The 23,669-nt window shown below is 39.4% G+C and overlaps 1 protein-coding gene across 13 annotated transcripts in view; it reads right to left on the bottom strand.

The window, feature by feature from the left end:
• Window positions 1-23,669, bottom strand: part of NRCAM (neuronal cell adhesion molecule) — a 305,233-nt gene that overhangs the window by 12,773 nt on the left and 268,791 nt on the right. The gene's annotated exons all lie outside the window — the stretch shown is intronic.

Raw genomic sequence — 23,669 nt, forward strand, 5'->3', positions numbered from 1 at the left:
CAATTTAAAATAATTATAATATGCTAACTCAAAGAGTGAGAATTCAGTATGGATTTATTTACTATTGATTTGGTCTGCTGAATATGTAATTTGATATGCTTAATAAGCTCAAATGGAAACTTTTGGGGATGTCTAAAACTAAAAATGTTTCAAATAAACTGAAGAAGCCACATCCTTTGAATTTTGATTATAATCAAACATTTTGAAATATATTTGTGTTTAGAAAAGTAAACATCATAAATTTAACATGTAAATAATCACCATAATGTGTAATTTATTTCATATCTGCATAGAAAACATAGCAAGTATGTTTTCATAGGTAGCTCCCTTCTTCCTACCTATCACCTACCTAGATTGGCATAGAGACAGACAGAAAATAGATTTTTCAAAATTCCAAAGTTCAACAAGTGCTTTAACTTTGCAAACAAAACTTTGAGAGGCTCAGGCTTTTCATTTACATAAATGTTGTAAACACAATTTATGGACTACAAATGAAAGAACCTTTTTCTAACAGTGACCACAGAATATTGACTGTTGTCTCAATTTACATCCCTGCAAACAGGGTCATAATGACAGGACTCCAAATTATAACTTTAAAAAAAGCCAACTATGATCTCATAGCTGCCGACCTCTCATCTCTTGATTGGCATATTCTATTCACTGGCTGTAATACTGCTGAAGACCATTATAAAAAAATTCTTTTGCTCAAAGTCAAAAGAGTCATTATACTATATATACTAATAGTAACCCCCAAAGCCAGAAAAAACAAATTACCCATAACAATAAGGAAGCACCAATCCCTCCCCCCCCCCCAATCTCTTTGGCAAAAAAACAAAACTATATAGCTAACTTTAAAAGCGGCTACAAAACACTATGCCGTCAGATAAAGGCAGAATGCACCAATTACTGTTGCAAACAAGAGGAAAAGCTGTTACACACAAAATCCACCCGCGCCTTCTATAATTTCATAAATATCAAACTTAAAGACTCAAAAACCATGCCACCCCTAAAAGGGCCTAACCCAAAAGACTATAATGACGAAGCTGTTAAGGTTAATATTTTCAACACATTCTTCAGTTCAGTCTTGGTCAACAGCAATGGCTCATGCCCCACATTTCCTAATTGTACCACAACTAATTGCAACAATCTGCTACATATTGATTTTACAGAAGATAACACTGAAAAGGCACTACACAAACTAAAACCATCTCTTCTTCTTGAAAAAGAAGGAGGCACATAATAGCCAAACCACGAAGCACATTCTACAAGGTATCTTTTAGAACCAGCTCTTTGCTCATTTGGTCATTAGCCACAGTTATTCCCATCTTCAAAAAGGGAGACCCCAGCCTAGTTAAAAATTATAGACCAATCTCATTATGTTGTGTCACCTGCAAAATCATGGAACCAATCATCAACCAATCCATTACCCTCCACTTAGAGACAAACAACCTACTCTCGAACAAACAATTTGGTTTCAGGAAAAAATTGTCCTGTAATCTACAACTCCTACACTGCAGAAACATTTGGACTACACAACTCAACCAGGGTAAATCAATAGATGCAATTTACATAGACTTCTGCAAATCCCTTGATTCAGTGGTACACAACAAACTACTGTTAAAACTATGCTCTTATGGCATTTCTGGATTACTGCACAAATGGTTAGCTGCATTCCTGTCAAACAGACAACAAGTAGTCAAAATAAGGAGTGCCCTATCAAACCCTGCACCAATTAACAGTGGTGTCCCCCAAGGCAATGTTCTAGGACCCACTCTCTTTCTAATTTACATAAATGACCTTTGTGATCATATTATAAGCAACTGTGTCCTCTTCGCTGATGACATAAAACTATTTAACACCACTGACAATACTGCTACCCATAGTCACCTTGACTGTGTGCCAGAATGGTCAAACAATTGGCAACTTCAAATCTCAACCAACAAATGCTCTGCCTTACACATTGGCAACAAAAATCAGAACACTAAATACAAACTGGGCAGATACAACCTCATAGATGACCCTCACTCTGTCAAGGACCTAGGAGTACTCATTTCAAAAGTTCTAACTAAGGCCCACAGCTCACTGTTAACAACATTGCCAAAAAAGCATTAAGAGTTGTTAACCTAATTTTGTAAAGCTTCTTCTTCGGTAACACTGTGGTGCAAACCAGGGCATACAAAACCTTCACCAGACCAATTCTCAAATATAGTTCAGCTGCCTGGAATCCACACTGTGTAACGGACATTAATACAATTAAGCGAGTCCAGAGGTATTTCACGAGAAGAGTACTCCACTCCTCTGCTCACAATATGCTACCAGGCTTGAAATTTTGGACCTGGACAACCTAGAATGCCGCCGCCTATGGTCTGATCTAAGCTTAGTACACAAAATTGTCTGCTTCAACATCCTACCTGTCAATAACTACTTCAGTTTCAACCACAATAATACATGGGCAAACAATATTGTGTTTCTCTGACAATACCCCCCCCCAATAGGAAGGCCCAGCACTGTTTTATTGGCATGAGTGAAATTAAGCCCCGTCCCCAAAATTTGGGCCTATTTAGGAGAAAGGCGGGGAGCAGGGGGGTGCTGGGGGGCGGGAGGGCAAACTTGCCATTAGGACTGGTCCACAGGCAGTTACGCCTCGCCACCAGGTCGCTCCTAACAGCTGATCATGGCACTGCGCGGAGAGCTCCCTACCCCTGCCAAGTGCCTTTGCCGCAGACCCGGGTATGGTGCTGGCTGCAGGCCGGGTCAGTGGGTGGGCGGGCGACGGCATGGATGGCGGTGGCGGTGGGGCACTTTGCGTCGCGGGACCTTCATCGGCCGCCGCTTCCTCTGCCACTGTTGCTTTCCCTTCCGCCCTCACCGCAGCTTATGCCACATTCGGAGTGCTGCCAGCAGCGGCTGGACACACCCTGTGGCTGATGAGAACTGCCTGCCCTTCCACAGGGGCATTGCTTTGCTTGACGGCAGCTGCATTGACAACATCCTGCAAATCGGTGAGTCATTCGGGCTTCGATGGATGGAAGCCGTGGCGGGAGGGTGATGCCATCATTTCTCTCCCCCCCATGCCCCGCTTTGCTTCCCATCTCAGAGCTTTGGGTCACGGTCTTGTCGGAGTCTGTCCCTCCCGCCTGCATTCATTCTTCAAACGGACTCTCTTGGCTCATTCAGTTGTACGGTCACGCACTCTCCTCTTGCTCCAGCCGCCTGAACCCCTCCCCCTGTGGACCTTTCCCCCCTCTTTAAGCTTTGTTTATTCTCATTCCCTCCATCAATTCCCTAAGAATACAGACTGGCGAGGGAGGAGGAAGATGAATGAATGAATCAGCAGAAGAATCCTCTGGGAAGCTTAGGGAAAGAAAAAGGGGGGAGGGAGAGAGGGAAGAGTGTCTTTGGAATTTGCCAAGAGAAATCCAGGAGGTGGATTTCCATCCTATTTCTGTCCTTCAAGGAGATGAAGATGGGGAGTGCATTTAAGGGAGTGCTAAGGATCTGTAGGATGATTCCCTTTCTCTTATGTTTGGATTGGAAGGTTCATTCATTCATTCACCCTTAGCACTCCCTTAAATGGAAGAAGTAACCACTCCAGAAGGGAAAGTGACAGCGGCAGAGGAAGTAGCAGCCAACGAAGGTCCCGTGATGCAAAGTGTCCCGCTGCCACCATCCATGCCGCCGCCTGCCCACTGACCTGGCCTGCAGCCTGAACCATACCCGGCTCTGCAGCAAAGGTGCTTGGCGGGGGTAGGGAGCTCTCCATGCTCCATCATGATCGGCCATTAGGAGTGGCCTGGTGGGGAGGCATAGCTGCCCATGGACCGCTCTAGGCGAGGGTGCATGTGGGGGGAAATATAAGTCACTCCCAAAAAGATGGCCTAGCCGTTTTTTCAGGGGTCAAAAAAAAATAAAGTCCGACCTTATTTTATGAGAAACACGGTAGATACAAACTCAAAGTAAACCACTCCAAACTCAATTACAAAAATACAACTTCAGCAACAGAGTGATCAATGCCTGGAACTCACTACCTGACTCTGTTGTTACATCCTCAAACCCCCAAAACTTTAACCTTAAACTGTCTATTGTGGACCTCACTCCATTCCTAAGAGGTTTGTAAGGAGGCGTGCATAAGCACACCAGCGTGCTTAATGTCCCTGTCCTACTGGTCCCATTTATCCATTTATTCATACTCATTTATTATGTATATACTTATACTTCTTTATACTTATATGTTTATACGTTATGTTCATACTTATACTTGTTTTCTCATACATGCTTGACAAACAAAATAAATAAATAAATAGATAGATAAAAACTTTTGAAACACTGATAGCAACAAGTATCCACAAAAGTCCTTAAGGTATAAGTTATCTACAGGTAGTTATGTCTACTTAATGGCATTTTATTTTTCAACCACCATTAGTCAAACTTCTTAATCACAATCAATCTTGTTGTATGGTTTGTATGTATGATAGCATACATCTGGATCAGGAAATTGCTGAGTTACCACTTTATGTGTAAGTCAAATTTTTCCTTGATCCTTTTCTCTTTTTAAATTCCTACATGTAAAGAAACCTGAATGTAAGAAAGCAGTGCTCCTTCTTGATTCTGCTTCATATCTTAGTAGAGTAGCGAAATGCTGTAGACATAATACATTTAGACTTCAGCAAGACATTTTATAAAGTAGACCACAACTTACTTCTAGATAAGCTAGATAAACGTGGGAGAAACATGGCATGAGGCTGATCAACCCAGCCGTGCACTGCAAACTCCAGTGCAAACTCAAGAGATGGTGACAGCATGGGGGCCAATGGTGTTCAGCAGCACTGGCAGCCCAGCAGCCCCTTGGCCTGCACACTCTGGGGTCTGCGCAGCCCACATGCGATGAATCACAGTGCTGCAACCTTTGGGTCATTTGTCCAAGCACCAGGTGGAAGCAGAGGTACAGGGGGAAGACACATGATCCGGCCCACCGGACACATTGCATAGCCGCTTGCCCTATCATGTCCACGGACAAAGACAGTGGGACAGAGTAGGCAGGTGGCCGGGCAACCACCCGCCCACTCTGTCCCATCTTTGTTTGCCAGCGGCCACAATGAACAAGCAGCTGTGCAGTTCGTCCAGTGAGCCAGATCGCATGCCTCCCCTGTGCTTCTTCCTCTGCCTGCTGCTGGTGCTGCCACTGTGAGACAAGACAAGGGGCAGGGGGGGCATGCTGGCACCCTGCGTGCTCGGACCCCACTGTCCAGTGTCATCCTCCAGCTCTGCTACACATGCAGAATGAGACTCCTGTGTCCAGGCGTCCATTCTGTCCCACTGTCTGAGTTTGCTTGCCCGCGGCTATGATGGAGCAGGCGACTGTAAGGCCTTTCTGGTGGGTTGGATTGTGTGTTTCTTCCCATGCCTCTGCCTGCTGCTTGGACAGTTGGCCTAGTGGTTGCAGTGCTCAGACGACCTGTGGTGCAAAGAGTATGCAATCCTGGAGTGCGCCAGCCAAGAGGCTGGCTGGCTGTGGCTGCTGCTGGACACTGTTGCCCCCTTTACACTCACCGCCTCCTGTTCTGATCATGCCCCCGGGCTGATGATCTGAGTATGTCTTGTCGATTGTGAAGGTATAAGGCAATTTCTGCAAAGGGTGCATGTAAGATCATAAACAATAACAAGATGTGTGAACAAGGTTTGAAACTGAACAATTTATATGATTTGAACTATAAGGAAACCAGTGGCAGTGTCCAAACAATACTTTTAAATGAACCAAACATAAAGGGTGTGCACAATTGTTGCACAGAAGGCTGGTCGTGCAAGCTTTAACGTATTACAGAAAATGCCTGACTGGCTGTAGGTTTGAATGTAAAAGACTGTGGGGCTTATTTTTGGGGTAGGATTTATATTTTTGGGTAGGACTTATTTTTGGGGTAGATAACCATATTACAAGCATCTTTTAAAAAATCATGCTAGGGCTTATTTGGGGGGAAGTACAATATGCTTAAATTGTGTTAGGGTATTTAATAGCTGAAGAGTTGGACAATAAGTAAGAACACACATTATATCTAATTGGTTAAAGAGAGCTGGCCACTGCATGTTGGAATCTGAGCTGTGATTGGTTGCTGAGTATAAATGGGGAGTTTCTTTGTTTCCCATATTTTTCCTCTGTGTGCTGTGTGTGCTCTCTGTAATTTGCCTCCTGATGTTCTTGCTGTGTTGATTTACCTGATGACTCTCCTGTTCGCCTAACTTATTTACTGTAAATATATTTATTTATACAGTATGAAACCACAAGTTCTTGTTAGTGTCTCTGACTCCATTGGGACACCTGCTGTGCAATTCCCTGATAGATTACGGGCCCAGAAGCGCCCTGAAGCATCAGTAGTATTTTTCTGAGGTAAAAGTTTTTTTGTGAGCCTTAGGGAAATTGAGGTCTATTGGCCTGTAAAGGCAGCATTATGCTATCTGTTACAGGATGGGAGGAGGATTTTCTGTAGCTCATTTTAATGAGATGAATTAACTCTCATGGAGCCGAAAGAGCGAGATGTTTCTGCAGAGGGAGGATGTGTAGACAATTGTAAGCAATCCTCCAGATCTCAATATGGAGGGGCAAAAACAAAATGAAAAATCACTAGCCAGCTACTCTCACCAGAAAACTTTATAGAGCAAGGCTATATTCTGGAGGTGTGTCCAGTTTGAGGAAAACCTTCTTTGAATTAGAAAAGCAAGGAATTGTATTTTTCAGAAGAACACAGAGTGCATGTTGTGCTTAGTTTCCTTAATGATACATGGGACGTGTTAGTAACCAGCCTTGAATCCATGAATGAGCATAATTTAATATGAACTATGTGACCAGGAGACTTTTGGAAGAACAGAAAAGACTAGAAAGAGGCAATAGTAATTTGCACCTCCATCAGAAAGGAACTGTTTTCAAGAGAGATAACAATGTGGGAGATAAAGTTTGTGTAGTGAAATGCTGCTTTGCATCTGGATCCACTCAGCATATCTGGAAAAATTACCCAGTAAGAAGATTAAAAGATTCAAGCAGGAAAGAGAAAGCACAGAAAGAGACAGAAGAAAGAAGTCACACAGATTTCAATGGTGAAGGCAAACAACAAAGACACTAAAGACAACTAAAGTTGTTGGACATTAGGGCAAGTGAGCATATTGTAAATAATCCAAAACTTTTTCCTAGTCTGGGATCAGCTGCCCAGGAATATGTAATCCTGGCAAATGGTAATCATTCTTTTGTGCAAGGAACTATATATGTACCATGTATTGGTAAAGTGTTTGGTAAAGTTTCATGTGTACCAGAGTTAGATCACAATTTGCCGAATGTGTCTTGCTGAGTGTGAAGGGTATAAGGTAATTTTTGCAAGTAAGATCATAAAGAATAACAAGATGTGTGAACAAAGTTTGAAACTGAACAACAAACTGGTGGAAGTGTGCAAACAATATTTCAAATGAACCAAAGCATAATGGGTGTGCACATTTGTTGCACAGAAGGCTGGGTCATGCAAGCTTTAACGTATTACAGCGTGGGAAGAAATAACCATCTGGTTTAGTTCCAAGCCTGGCTGTCAGACACAGTGAATATGGATGTGCACAACTGAGGCACACCCACACAGCAAGAGAAAGGAAGAGGAAGATTACTCTACCATTAGGACTCCAGCTCATGACAGAAATGCCAGGCCTTGAGATGACATGAGCTCCAGCTGCAACAGCTGCAAGACCCGATTGCAAAACCACAGATTAAATACCTTGTACCATCCTCCAAAACACCTCAGACTGTAAACCAAAAAGGAGAATGCAGCGGCAGGAGGCAGGCAGAGACAGTGTGGCAAGAGGGAGAGAAAGACATGTCTTGGTTTCTTCCTTCTCGGCTATCGCATCCCTCCACGCATGGCGATTTTTGCACAGGACCGGGCTTGCCCCGGTAACTTTCGTTTCCCTTGAAGACCCATCACAGAATACTATAGGTGACCATAATTCACCTGCTGCCTATGTTTTCGGCATCGTGAAAAAAGCAGGTGGAAAGCAGGGAGAACGTTGAAACTGCTCTCCCTCCTTACCTCCTGGCTTCTTGAGGGTGGATCCCAGGAGGGAATCGGTCTCCATAAAACGACAGCTGTCGATTGCCATGGGGAGCCACCAGTGAAGATTAGCTCACAGCCTTTGCTGCCGGAGCAACTACTCAACCCCGGGTCTCCCAGGGTCTTTGCGAGGAGACTGAACTGACTGGGTGCAGAGCTAGTGGCGGATGACAGCCACACCGCCCCACAGCTCATACAAAACTACTGCTGGGAAGGAGTGCAGACAAATCCCCCACCAAATGTTAAGAGATATGCTTCTCACAGGTATCCATAGCCTCTGGTTGCAGAGCGGGATGCCATGTTGATGGAACACACCTCTTCCTCTGCTGGGAAAAACCGCTGATTCTCGCGCAAGCTCTTGCCAGCTTAATAACGAAAGGCTTGCTTGAACAAAGCCAAGCCAAGCAAAAGCAAAGCCAGCAGGCGCGCTCTTGTACTCCCGAGCCTATCGCCTTCTCATTTCAACTGAGCCAGCCTGGCGCGCGCCCATCTGAAGTAAAGAGGTGGCAGGGGGAAGGGCTGTGCAGCTGCGAGGGTTCGTCCTCCCCAGACACCACGCAAGTTGTGCCCTCGTCGGCTGCTCGACAGGGTGTGCACCCTCGCAAAGGCACACGCCCGCCCACCCATCCTCACGGCCTTTAACCGTGCCAGCCTAAAGTTCAGTCATGCTACATTGACCGATGCTGCTGATGTGGCATGTGGATTGATCTTATTTAGCATAGTTATGTAATGAATACAGGAGGCAGGATCTGCGTGCCTATTGTCTCGTTGCAGGGTTGTTAGATAGTACTTTTCTCTGGTACGAAGCGGTGGCAGCAGAACATATGCACTGGCCCTCAAATTCAGCCCTAAGGTTTTAGCATGAAAAGAAGTTTCTTGTATCAATTAATTGTTACTGCTGTTGAAAGAATTATCCTTCTGGGTTCAGTTCCAAGTGGGGAAAAAGACACTGGAAACATGGAGGCTGTTTGGAAAGATGGTTTAATAGTGGACAGGACCACATGGCTTGGAGCTCCAAAGTGAAAACATCACATGCTTCAAGATATTGGGTGAAGGAAAAGAAGGGCCAAGAAGCTGAGATACCCTTAGTTATATACCTCTGTTGGGCCCCACCTTAGTGTTTCCTGTTCCCGTGTAAGAAATGTATCCCATTGGCTGTCAAATTCCCAGGGGCGGGGGTGTTAGCTGGACCACAAGGTGAACTGAGTGCTGGCTGATGCAATCTTCCCAGGCCAGGTGGTGAGATGGGTAGAGCCTTTGTTATGTAGAATACTCTGACCCAGGCCTTAATGGCCCGCCCATTAACAAAGGTGGAGGGTGAGCTTCTGCCTCTGAGTTTCTACTTCCCTTCTAGGGGAAATATTCTGCCTTTTTAATATTGCCTAGGATATTTCATTTTTCAAGGAGAGGGGTGGGTGCCAACTTCCTACACTGCTTAAAGGTAGTCTGGTGTCTGTTGGGTGATTGTTGTGTTGTTTTTTAAATGTTCCAAATAATAAAAATATGTTTAAGTTTTAAAGCTAATAAGCCATGAATTCTAATCTGTGAAAATAGCCTTGACATTAAAAATGGCTAGGCTGACTTTGTGCCAATGCAAATGTGCCTCCCGCATAGAAAGGATTGCACACACAATGACTGGACAAGCATGTTCTCATCCATACTGTCACTGAATTAAAATGCATGAATTTAATGCACACATTTTCTTCCCTGACTACCTGTGTGGTCAAATGCATTGGACCAGGTATGTCAAATTCGATTTCATTGAGGGCCGCATCAGGGTTGTGTTTCACCTTTGGGGGCTGGGGCCGGGGGTGGCTGGGGTGGGTAGGCATGGCCAGCTCAGTGTCACCTGTTGCAGCTCGGTTTTCAGCTGCGACGACCTCATGCAGCCCTCTGCCAGTGAAAACGGAGCTCCCCAATCTCCTTTTTCGCTGGCAGAGGTATTGTGGGCTGGTCCTTCACTGTTTCCAGGGCAGCCCCGCGGGCCAGATCTAAGCATCCCATGGGCCTGATCCGGTTCGCGGGCCTTGAGTTTGACCACCCCTGCATTAGACAGACACATAAGAAACTTCCCTGCACAAGTGCTGGAAATTAGCCTATGATGATAAAGAGCAAAGTAGTTTGGATTGATAATAGATGCCTCAATTGGAAAAAAAACACCTCTGCTTTTAGAATCTATTACTGACCTGGTAATCTTGGTTGCTGTGGTTGTGCTCCTCCCATCTAATGCTTCAATTAAAAAAGCCTAGGATTCAATTACTCAATTTTATGCCTAATTATTAAAAGTAAATCCCAATGAATTTAGGTGTTATTATGTTTAGTTTGACTACTGATGACTGAATAGACAAATTGACACCATTTTGTCCTACCTTTAGCAGCTTGATGAAAAAAATATATGGAAAACTGGTCACAGAAAATATCTCTTGCTAAGTGAAACATTTGTTAAGTGAATTTTGCTCCATTTCATGACCTTTCTTGCTACAGTTGTTAAGTGAATCACTGTAGTTGTCAAGTGAACAACACAGTTTGCAAATGCAATCTGAGAAGCTGAAGAAGGTAAAAGTGGAGCCTTGGGAACAGCATTTGAAAAAGTTTGAGAATTGAAGGGAATCACTGTCACGTCTGTCTACATTACAAAATTGAGAGATTATAAGCAATTGGCAACAAAGTTAAGGAGCACAAGTAGTGTTCTCATCGGTGCTCCCAACGAAAGGCCAACAGCCTTTGAGGGGGAAAAATTATAGAAATAAACCACTGGCTAAAACGGGTTGGTGCTGCCAAGAAAACTTTAGTTTCCTGGACCATGGACTGCATTACCTTTACAAAGGTCTCTTCATAAGGGTACACCAGTGGTGGGATTCAAAATTTTTTACTACCGGTTCTGTGGGCATGGCTTGGTGGGCGTGGCAGGGAAAGGATACTGCAAAATCTCCATTCCCTCCTCACCCCACTAACCTGCTTTCCAGCTCCATTCTCCTTTGCAGGGCAACAAAAGAAGATCCAGCTGATCAGCTGGGACTAGGGAGGCAGAGAATAGATGGGGGCAGGGCCAGTCAGAGGTGGTATTTGCCAGTTCTCCGAACTACTAAAAATTTCCACTACCGGTTCTCCAGAACTGGTCAGAACCTGCTGAATACCACCTCTGGGCTACACCTTATGAAAACGGGAATATGGGAGACTTCCGGTGATGATGTGAGGACGAACAGAGGTGTAGAAGCAAAAATCCTTTTTGCTGTTTGGCACAACCCCCTGGGGTGCATAGTTCTCGTAGAGAACCGTGCCGGCATCGGGAGACTCAGGCTGCGATGAGAGGGGAGGGCACAGTTTATGCATCGAATGACAACCAAAGTCAATTCTATAAGGAATTACATGAGAGAATTGTTGAGATGGGAGAAGATAATGTATGCATTGCGGGAGATCTTAATGCGGTAGTAGATATAAGGAAGGATTATTTTAGTAATGCAAAGAACAAAAAGAAAAGGAAAATTTTGCCCAGATCCTTTTTCAATATGACACAGGAACTAAATTTGATAGATCAATGGAGAATAAATTTGGGGAAAAAAGAATTCACGTTCTACTCTAACTCACACAAATCATGGTCTAGATTAGACGTGGTGTTGATGAACACAGAACTAGGAAACCAACTAGATACGATAGAGATTATGACAAATGTATGGGCTGATCATAACCCATTAAAAATAATTTGGAAAGGAAGGAAAAGGAAGAGTAGAAGGTGGATACTTAATACCCAAATTTTAAAGGAGAAAGATTTTGTAGAGAAAATTAAGAAAGAAATGGAACTTTTTAAAAAGGAAAATACAGTGGAGCAAACATCATTACAGAATATATGGGATACAGCAAAAACAGTCTTGAGGGGTCTGGTAACAGCATATACAGCGAAAAGGAATAAGGAAAGATGGCAAAATCAGAATAAATTACAGGAGGAGATTAAAGACCTAGAAAGTAGATTACAAAAAAACCCACAAGATGAAAAAATGAGGAGAGAGATGATTCTTACTAGGTATAAATTGAACATTATAAATCAGGAAGAGAGAGTTAAAGAGGTGAAAACAGAATTTTTTCAAACATGCAAATAAACCAGGGAGGTGGTTAGCCCATAAATTAAGATTAGAAAAAGAAAGAAGGTTGATACAAGAATTGGAGGATGATGATGGAAAATTAGAATATCAAATGACTGAGAAAAAGAAAATAGTTCAAAAATATTTCGAACAACTATATAGGGAGGATGGAATAAACCCTGAGAATATAGAACAATATTTGAAAAGGAAAGATCTCCCAGAAATTAGAGAGGAACAGAAAGAGATATTAAATAAAGAAATAACAGTGATCAAATTGAAAAGGGTGGTTGAAAGGCAGAAAGATAATAAGATGCCAGGGCCGGATGGTCTTCCAGCGGAACTGTATAAATGTATTTATGAATGTCTTGAACCAGTAATGTTAGATGTGTACAATGAGGTATTAGACTTTGCCAAATTACCTGATTCATGGAGAGAAGCGAATATCTCACTAATACCTAAAGAAGATTTAGATCACAAACAGATTAAAAATTATAGACCAATCTCACTCCTGAATGTAGACTATAAAATATTCGCAACAATAATGTCAGAAAGATTAAAAATTATATTAAAATGAACTTATTCATATTGACCAGAACGGTTTTCTACCTTCTAGACAGATAAAGAATATAAGGATAGTATTAAATGTATTAGGATACTATGAGGCCCACCCGGAAAAGTAGGCAGCGTTGATTTTCTTGGATGCTCAGAAGGCCTTCAACAATCTCAGCTGGCAGTTCTTGATCCAACAGGTCGAAAATATGGGATTTGGATCTAAATTCAAGAAAATGATTGGCACAATTTATTTGAACCAAAAATCTAGGGTAATTATAAATGGGGAGACTACTGAAAACTTTAAGATTATGAAAGGTGTTAGGCAGGGATGTCCAATGTCGCCTCTGCTTTTTATCTTGATCATCGAAGTGCTTTTAAATCAGATTAGACAAAGAAAGGAGATAATTGGACTGAAGAGCAAAAAAGAAGAATATGAAGTACAGGCGTTTGCAGACGACTTAGTGTTTTTTGTGGAAGATCCAATGGAGTCAGGGACCTATCTAATTCAAGAATTAGAAGAATATGGGGTGGTAACAGGACTAAAAATTAATAAAGTTAAAACAAAAGTAATAACCAAAAACTTGATAGAAAGTAAAAAAAAAAAAAAATTGGAAAGGAAATTCGGATTACAAAGTGTCAAAAAACTTAAATATGTAGGAATTTGGTTAACAGGAAGATACTCTTCCATAAAAGAGCATAATTATATGAAATTACTTTCACAGATAAAGAAAGATCTGGTCAATTTGGGAAAATTACAACTATCACTATTAGGCCGAATAGCGGCCATAAAAATGAACATACTACCGAAGCTATTATACTATTTTCAAACAATACCTATAAAATTGGAGATGAAATTTTTTCAGGAATTAGATAGGACGGTAATGAAATTTATATGGATAGGGAAAAAAAGCACGATTAAAATTGAAAACGTTACAAGATAGTAGAACCAGAGGTGGCCTTGGACTCCCAAAATGGGAAACATATTATCAAGCAGTAATTTTACGATGGGTTAAGGAGTGGACAAACTTAAAAAAATTAAAGAATTTTGGCAATAGAAGGTCATGACCTCCAAATTGGTTGGCATGCCTTTCTATGGGATAAAAAGAATAAGATCCACTCCTGTTTCCATAGACATTTGATAAGGGACTCACTTTTACAAACATGGGAGAAAATTTAAAAAAAGCATTATTTGAAAAGACCAAACTGGATCTCACCTATGGAAGCTATATTATATCCAAATACAAGGGACATTAAAAAAATGATTAGATATAAAGAATTGGTAGGTGAGCAGAGGGAATTAAAAACAGTGGATAAACTAAAAGAACAAGGGATAATATTAGACTGGTGGGTAAATTTGCAAATTCAAACTAAATTTAAGAAAGATGTAAAGGAGCTAGGGATAGATAAAGATTTACAAAAATTGGACCAAATCTTGGCAGGCAAGGATATAAAATTTATAACATGAACATATAATTATTTACTGGAGGTAGAGCTAGAGGAGGAAATTGTTAAGGGACCAATGATTGCCTGGGCGAGAAATGTGGGTCATAATATAAATTTGGATGAGTGGGAAAAGACTTGGACCGAGAACTGGAAGCTGACTTTGTCAAAAGCATTCAAAGAAAATCAATATAAAATGTTTTGTAGATGGCACTTAGCGCTGGCACGACTGGCAAAAATGTATCCAACCTTGAAACCAGAATGCTGGAAGTGCAAACAAAAGAAAGGAACATTTTTCCATATGTGGTGGTAATGTATAGAAGTCAAAAAATACTGGAAGAAAATACAGAGATGGCTTTTTGAGATTACAAAATATAAATTTAATTTGGAACCCGAAACATTTTTATTAGGTATGATCAAAGGGAATTTGAGTAAAGATAAATGATACCTTATTGTATACATCTTAACTGTAGCAAGAATCACATTAGCACAAAATTGGAAGAGTGATAAAATACCACCCGATTAAGTTTTGATTCAAAAAATAATGGACTGTGCTGAACTAGATAAATTCACTAAGGAACTGAAAGGCAAAGAGGATCGAGAATACTGTGCGACATGGGAAAGGTTGTACGAATGGGTGAAGGATAAGGATAAAAATAATGTATAGTCACAAAATAAGAAACGTGTATATACAATGACACGATAACTGTTAATGGAAATGAGATTTTTGTATTTTTTGTTTTTAAAGAATAAAATTTTTTTAAAAACGAGAGGGGAAGGCAACCCCTCATTGCTAAGAAGAGAAACCCTGCAGAGGCTAACCAGCAAGAGATCGCCGGCTTGCGATCCCATAGTCTGAACTGTCACCCGCAAAAAGAAGAGAGTGAGTGACAGCCTGTGGTGGCTAATGAAAAGGTTTGTGCAGAGATCCTGCGAGAGTGTTTGATTGTTGAATGGTGAAGAGATTTGTTGAGAAGCAACAAGCTGATCGGAGCCTGGAAAGAAGCGGCGAAGAAGAGAGAATGCGAAAGTGTTTGAAAGTGAAAGGGCTCGAGAGGAGGAAGTGATTAACAGTAGCGACTAGAAGAGAAGGAGGCTCAGATCGGAGAGGTTTTCTGTATTGTTGCCAGCTGGAGAAAAAAGTTTGACACATGGAGGTTTGGGGTGCTTTTGGATTATTTTTTGCTTGGAAGGATTGGGCTGGTTACTTTTGAGAGTGGGAGAAGACTTGAACCTTTGAAGTAGATTAAAGATTTGTGGTTAGAGGCAATATTAATAACTGATTTAAGTCTCTCTGGACGTGGAATGGGGGTTGCTGGCTAGGGGAGTACTTTAGTGGAGAATTTTGGAAAAACTATTTGCTTGAAACTCAAGATGGAAGGAGGAAATGTGTACTGTTGAATGTGTTGAGATATTAGGAAGCCATAAACGTTACTCAGCAATTCCCTTTTTTTTTTACCTGAACGCAAGGAAATGAAATCACCTAGCTTCAGAGATGGAGAGCTGGACAATTAATTTAAGACGTTCTTTAATTTTGGATATTTGGATCAACTATACTATATTTTATTATCCTTTACTTATGTATTGACTGAAGAAGGAGAGACATTTGATGAGTGTAATTGTGAGGTATTCTGCCGGACCTAACTGATTTATCAGCAACTTGTCAAGTAACATTGATATTGATAACAATAATCATTTAATATTTATAATATTTACTACATTTATAGTTATAATTGATTAACTACATATTAATATTTGAATACTTGTTTATTACTTTAAATAATCAATTGACTTTTGCAAGTTAATCTATTTCTAAATTTTTCTATGTGCATTGATGAATTCTTTATAATACTATAATATAATATTGTCTCATAATATACAGAGATATATATCTTTATACATATGTGAAATGGTATAGAATATACAACAGATAAGATTTGTATTTATATAGAGAGATAGGAGAAGGTATCTATCATTACTATTACTTGGATTTCATAATATTGAGAAATAAGCGTAGATTTTATGTATGCATATATTTAATTTAGAATTTTAATTTGAGATTATATTGGACAGTATTTGCACTTATGAGTTTGTTGAATATATTAAAGAATTTAGGAAATTAAGAGATAGACAAATTAGGCAATTAGTTTATCAGTCAACTTAGCTTATTGGTCAACTTTATGATATATTATTTAACAGTGAATGCTAATTTGGGACAACATAATTAATATAACACAAAAACAGAAACAAATCTTAGGGGAAATGACTTCCATAACTACTACAACGCTCAAAGCTGGAAAGAAGACAACATTAACAACTCTGACGGCAATACCCTCACCGACATCACAGAAGACAATTGAAGAATCATTAACATTGGAGAAACAGCCTTCTATTACAAATGCCAATATCCATTCAACACTGCTTCCTCTACAAGATTCTATGTCAAAGCTACAAGAAATAATGCTCAAAAATCATACAGAGACGAGAGCAGATATAAATGAACTAAAAGAAGAGATGGAGAAATTAAAAGCAGAAATGAAAGTAGATATTTCTAAATTAGAAGAAAAAATTGGAACATTACAGCAAGCGTTGGAGAAAATGAATTGATAATAAAAGAAGTAGAAAAAAGGACAGAACAAACTGAAAAGAAATTGGAAGGAATGGAAGAACACTTAAAGACTGTGAGTAAGGAAATGGAAGATTCCCTGGTGTACTTAGAAATGGACAAGGCTGCAACATATCTGAGATTCCAAAATACAGTGGAATCAAAAGAAGAAGACTTAGATCAGATGATGACGGAAATCTTGGCAGAGGTACTGGAAAGGGATGTTAATTACTTGGGGGGAAAGAAAAATTAAAGTAGACTCTTTCAAAAAAGCCCAAGATTTCTATGAAAGACTGGTAGGCTTGAAGAGCAGACCAGCAAAGACGAATCAGAACCGGAATCCCAAGAAGACCAAGAGCATCAAAAGAAGGGACAGAAGACCCCAGAAAACTTGAAAAATAACCAGCAACAAGAAGAAGAAAAAGAAGAAAGCAAGGCACAGTATCAACCACAAGTAGAACTTGGAGTAACTACAAGGCAAAGAGCGAGAATTAATTAGACTTAAATGTTCAAGAAGAATAAGACCAATCAAAAATAAAGAAGGAAAATAAGAAGTAAGGAAAATCATCCAGTAACAACAAGAAAGAGAAAGACACAAAGACAAACCGGAGCAGTCACAAGACAAAGAGCGAAACAAAATTAAGTAATGGAAGAAGAAAGGAAAATATTGTCAATTAACATAAATGGTCTAAATTTTACAATAAAAAGGAAAAGGACAATAGCCAAATTAATTAAGCAAAACACTGACACAGTATGCCTACAAGAAACCCATATAAAAAAATCAGATGAAAAATATTTAGACTCCCCTAAATTAGGGAAGCTATTTACCGCATCGGCAGATGCGGGGAAAAAGAAAGAGATAGCAGTGTATGTGAAAGAGGACATGAAAGCAGAGTTAATATGGTCGGATCCTGATGGAAGAATTCTGGTTTTGCAAATCTGGATTAATGCTATTCCAATCCTTTTAGTGGTAATTTATGCCCCGAATGGAGAGCAAAAAGAGTTTTTTAAGTATTTATATGAAAAATTAATAGGATTGGAAAAAAGAAATATTTGTATCAATGTATTAACGCTATTGCTGATTACCAAAAAGACCACACTATGGGGGGGGTAGAAAAAAAAGAGAGCTTCCAAAAATATGTATGGAAATAATGAGGGAGTTAAATTTGATTGATATATGGAGAAGGTTAAACCCTGAGAAAAAAACAATTTACATTCTATTCAAACCCCCATCAAATATGGACACGAATTGACATGGCATGGATGAATGGGGAAATAGCAAATGAAATAAAAGGGACTGAAATTCTACCCAATGAATGGGCAGACCACAATCCAATTCAGATAATTTGGAAAGGTAGAAAAATACCTAGGAAAAAGTGGACATTAAATATGCAGTTAATTAGAGAAAAAGAATATACAAATAAACTTAAGGAGGAATTAAACTTTTTCTTAAAGGAAAATAACAATGGAGCAACTACAAAACAAAACATTTGGGACATAATGAAGGCAGTAATAAGATGTATAACAATCTCTTATAATGCCAAGAGGAATAAAAAAAATATGCCCAGCAAAATAAACTACAACAAAAAATTAAGAATTAGAACCTCAATTACAAAGTACCCCAAAGAATTCAAGATTGCAAAACCAGATGACAATAATTAAACACAAATTGAATTTAATTGAACAAGAGAGAATGATTACAAATTTGAATACAACTAGACAAACTTATTTTGAGCATGCTAATGAGCCAAGGAGATGGTTGTCCTATAGACTTAAAAAAGGGAAAGAAAAAAGATTGATTTACCAATTAATAGATGGAAATGGAGATACACAACAGGGGATAGAACAGAAAAAAGAAATTGCCCATAAGTATTTTGAAGATTTATATAAAAAGGAGGTGGTCAATGAGGATAGGATAAGAAAATATCTAGATAAAAAGAAGGATAAAGCAATTGAGGAAGAGATGAAAGAATTATTAAACAAAGATATTACTTGGTCTGAATTGAAAACAGCAATAGAGAATCAGAAAAATAATAAATCTCCGGAACCAGATGGGATCCCAGGGGAACTATACAAAGTAATAGGAGAACTAATAGGACCCCTTATGGTGGAAGTTTTTAACAATGTTCTATTGACAGCCAGAATGCTGGACTCATGGAGTGGGGCATTGATTTCGCTGATCCCGAAGGAAGACTTGGACTCCCGATATATACAAAACTACAGGCCAATTTCCTTGTTAAATACGGACTATAAAATATTCGCTTCTATTGTTGTAAACAGATTAAAAAGAATTTTGAATGACCTGATACACCAAGACCAAAATGGATTTCTCCCGAACAGACAAATCAGGAATAATTTAAGAATAGTACTAGATGTTCTGGAATTTTTTGAAGCCCACCCCGAGAAACAAATAGCCTTTATGTTTTTAGATGCACAGAAGGCCTTTGATAACTTGAATTGGCAATTTTTAATCCAAAAAATTTATAACATGAATTTAGGCACCAAATTTGAAAATATTATAACCACTATCTATGACACACAACAGGCGAACATTATGATAAATGGGGAATATACCCGCCCAATAAAAATAGAGAAAGGAGTCAAACAGGGTTGCCCACTCTCACCCCTGCTATTAGCATTGGAAACATTATTAACATATATTAGACAGAACCCAGACATAAAAGGATTAAAGGTTAAGAAAGAAGAATATAAGCTGCAAGCGTTTGCAGATGACATGGGTTTTTTTTTATTGGAGAGCCAATTGAAAGAGGACAAAAATTGATGAACGAGTTAGAACAATTTGGAGTAGTTGCAGGATTAAAAAGTAATAGAAAGAAAACGAAATTAACGACTAAAAATCTAACAGGAAAACAGAAGTTAGAATTAGAAAAGGTCATGGGATTTCAAGTGATAAAGAAAGTTAAATACTTAGGAATATGGCTGACAGCACATTGCAAAACACTAAAGGAAAATAATTACAACAAACTATTGCAACAGGTAAAGAAGGATTTAGAAACATGGGGTAAACTGCAACTTTCACTATTAGGTAGGATTGCAACGATTAAAATGTCTATTCTTCCAAAATTTCTTTATATATTTCAGACGATACTAATTAAAGTACACAAAAAGTATTTTGAAGAACTTAATAAAATAATAGCAAAATTCATTTGGCAAAGGAAAAAAACGAGGATAAATTTAAAGGCAATGCAAGATATGAAGAGCAGGGGAGGGATGGCCCTTCCAAATTGGGAGTTGTACTATAGTGCGGCCTCCTTAGTGTGGTTGAAGGAATGGGTGAACTTAACAAACAAGAGAATATTAGTTTTAGAAGGCCATGACCTACAGAGGGGGTGGTATGCTTTCCGATGAGCTATTGGGAAAACCACCCAGAAATACTTTCACAGACACTTAATTAGAGATGCATTATTGACTAATTGGAAGAAAATAAGGAGAAAACGTTATTTAAAGATACCAATCTGGATTTCAACAATGGAAGCGATGATCCACCCAAATAATTTGGATATTAGTAAGATGATTAAATACAAGGACTTATTGGATGTGCAAGGAAATTTGAAACTGTGGCAAGATCTGCAGGAACAGGGAGTACAAATCGACAGATGGGCATATCTTCAAGTACAGAGTAGATACAAACAAGATAAGAAAGAATTTGGAATCAAATAGGCCCAGACAAAAAAAAATATAACAAAATTTTATAGTTACCTACTAGAGGCAGAATTAGAGAAAGAAATTGTCAAAGGGAATATGATAGCCTGGAGTAGGAATATAGGACATAATATCACTTTAATAGAATGGGAGAAGGTCTGGAGTAGAAATAATAAAATCACAAAATCGGCAGCCTATAAGGAAAATGCCTATAAGATGTTTTACAGATGGCACCTTCCCACCTCGAGATTAGCGAAAATGCACCCCAACATGAGTCCGAATTGCTGGAAATGTAAAAAAAAGGAGGGAACTTTCTTATGTGGTGGCCTTGCATAGAGGCACAAAAATATTGGCAGAAAATTAGGAAAAGGTTGCAGGAAATGACAATAGAACAGACTGAATTTAAACCAGAACTCTTTCTTTTAGGGATCTTTAATAAACAAATCTCAAAAAAAGTGAAGTATACAATAGTACATATTTTGACAGCGGCCAGACTGGCCTTTGCACAATGTTGGAAGCAACCTCATATTCTACGAGATGAATTGATTATTCAAAAAAATAGCAAATTGTGCTGGTACGAATGGATAGAACGAAGATCGATTAAACAATAAAGGGCAAAAGAAGAAAAGAACATATATATCCCATCTGCCTCTTGATTGGTTGATGGAGTTGATGTTGGTACAATGGGCTGTGTGATGGCCTTGTGAGTTTTGTTGTGGAGATATCCTGGATCTTGTGCTGTAATCTCCTGGGTCGTTTGTTTTGTAGTGATCTTTTTTCCATTAGCCTCTCCTGTTTTAACGGCTTGGGTAATTGGTTGTGTGATGGGCTTGCGAGTTCTTTTGTTGTGGTATCCTGGGTCCTGCGTTGCAATCTCCTGGGTCGTTTGTGTTTTGATCTCTTTTCCATTAGCCTCCTGTGTTGTAACACAACCCATTACCCAAGCCATTACAACACAGGAGGCTAATGGAAGAGATCAAAACACAAACGACAGCTTCTTGTTCAGTTTTGGTGATTAATGCTATGTCATCAGTAAACAATAGCAACAATGAAATTACACCATTACTTTCTCTTTTAAACAAACATGGATCAGCCATGCCAGCTACAAAGCCTATCTTAGTTAATTCTTTAACTATACATTGGTTCCACTCATATCCTGATTGCTTCAAGCCATAAAGACTCTTTTTCAATCTCCAGCAATCATTATTATCAGCTTTTATACCTAAAGGTTTGTACTACTAACCTGGCTTTATGGGTAACAGTCCCATCCACACCTGTCTTCAGTTTATATATCCATTTACATCCCATGGCATGTTTACCTGGTGGTAACTTAACATTTTTGTATACCTCCAGTCTTTTTAATGATTCCAGTTCCTTATCCATTGCTTTCTGCCAAGCAGTCTAATCCTTAGCAGGAAACAGTTTTAATTCACTATAGTTACTTGGAACTGTATTCACTTGGCATACAACACTAGCCTGATATCTATCAGGTGGTCGTGTTACTCGGGTTGAACGTCTTGGTAATACAGGGCTTACTGCTGGACTCACCTGTGCCACCTGCTCCTGTTCTTCTACCTCCTCCTGTGATTGTTCTCCTACTTCCTCCTGTTCTTCCTCTTTAATGGCTATTCGTGGTTTACCTATATCATCTTTAGGGACTATTTGGGTGTCAATAATAACATCATTGCTGGATTCCTGTTCCAGTTTATGCCACCCAACGTGCTCTATAAATTTTGCACTAGCACTACAATAAACATGAGCTTGATCCCAGAATCTAAACGATCTATGGTTGGCCTCGTAACCCGCAAAAAATAACTTCTTAGCTCTATGTTGCCCTTTCAGTCTTACTTATGAGGGAATACGCACCCATGCTGGAGCTCCAAATGTGTGTAGATAACTTAAATTTGGTTTTCTGCCATGCCAACGAGTGAATGGCAGTTCTCCAGTTGTTGTGTTAACTACATTGTTTTACACATGATTACTACACATTATGGCCTCACCCCACAGTGTTTCAGGTAAACCTGAATCAGATAACATAGTACGAGCCATGGCTTGTAACGTTTGCCCTCTTCATTCTACAAACGAGTTATGTTGTGGTGCAGAATGATTATGCTCAACACCAGCCAATTTCAACATAGTTTGGAATCTTTTGTTAACAAACTCAGTCCCATTATCAGTAACTAAAGTAATTACTTTACTTTTCATTTTTCTCTCAGCAAACCTTAGCCAGTTAAAGAAATGTTGGAATGTTTCTATCTTGTGTTTCATGAGATAGCAGAAACCGTATCGTGAGTAATGGTCCATAATACTCAAAATATAGCAGGCACCTCCTAAACTTGGTTTCTTAGGACCAATTATGTCAGCAAAAACAACCTCTAAAGGTTCTTTGGTCTTAAATCCATTTAGTCTGTTTGCAGGAGTAACCTTACTCTTCTCTTGGCTACAAGCATTACAGTTTAAATACTTGCTACAGGGTTTCAATTTTACTCCCTCTGACAATTCAACAGTTTGTTTGAGCATTTTGAAATTAATGTGCCCTAGACGTCTATGCAGTAAATGTATACATTCATCATGTGGCTTAACATTGTTATAAACTGAGTTAGCCATCTTCAACTGGTCATCATGTATCACATATAAATCATTCTCTAAATTAGCAGTAACACCTTTACCCTCTTTCTCTATTATACAGTTATCTCCCCTAAAGCTTACTACGTAACCAAGATTAACTAAAACCCTTACTGATAGCAAATTAAATTTCAGTTTAGGTACATATAACATAGTTAAATGTTCGTTTATACAAGAACAATATGCAGTACCTTCACCTGATGCGTTAATCTTCCATCCATTTGCCAATGATACATGTTGCTTACTCGTGGACATCTTTACAAACCTTTTTCTATCTTTAGTAATGCATTGCGATGCTCCACTATCAACAACCCACAAATCATGGTTTACAGTTGAATTGCTAGACATAGCTAAACTAACATTCTTCTTAGCCTTCTGGTGTTTGCCAGTATTCTGTTGTTTTCCCTTTTTACAGAATCTAGCTATATGTCCCCTAGCCCCACAAGAAAAACATTTCCTAACAGTATAGGCAGTTGAAGACAAATCCTCTTCTTCTGTTGTTCCTTCCTCAGTTGGTCCCTATCCAGCCGTCTTCTTGCTTCTTCTAACAATCTTCCAGTTATGTCAGTCAATGTCAATTTATCTCTGGGCAGGACTTCCAGTGAAGATACATAATCATCATAACTT

Source organism: Notechis scutatus, chromosome 6, assembly GCF_049901735.1.
Source record: "Notechis scutatus isolate UNSWTSFEM ecotype Mainland chromosome 6, rNotScu1.2, whole genome shotgun sequence".
NCBI lineage: Eukaryota > Metazoa > Chordata > Lepidosauria > Squamata > Elapidae > Notechis > Notechis scutatus.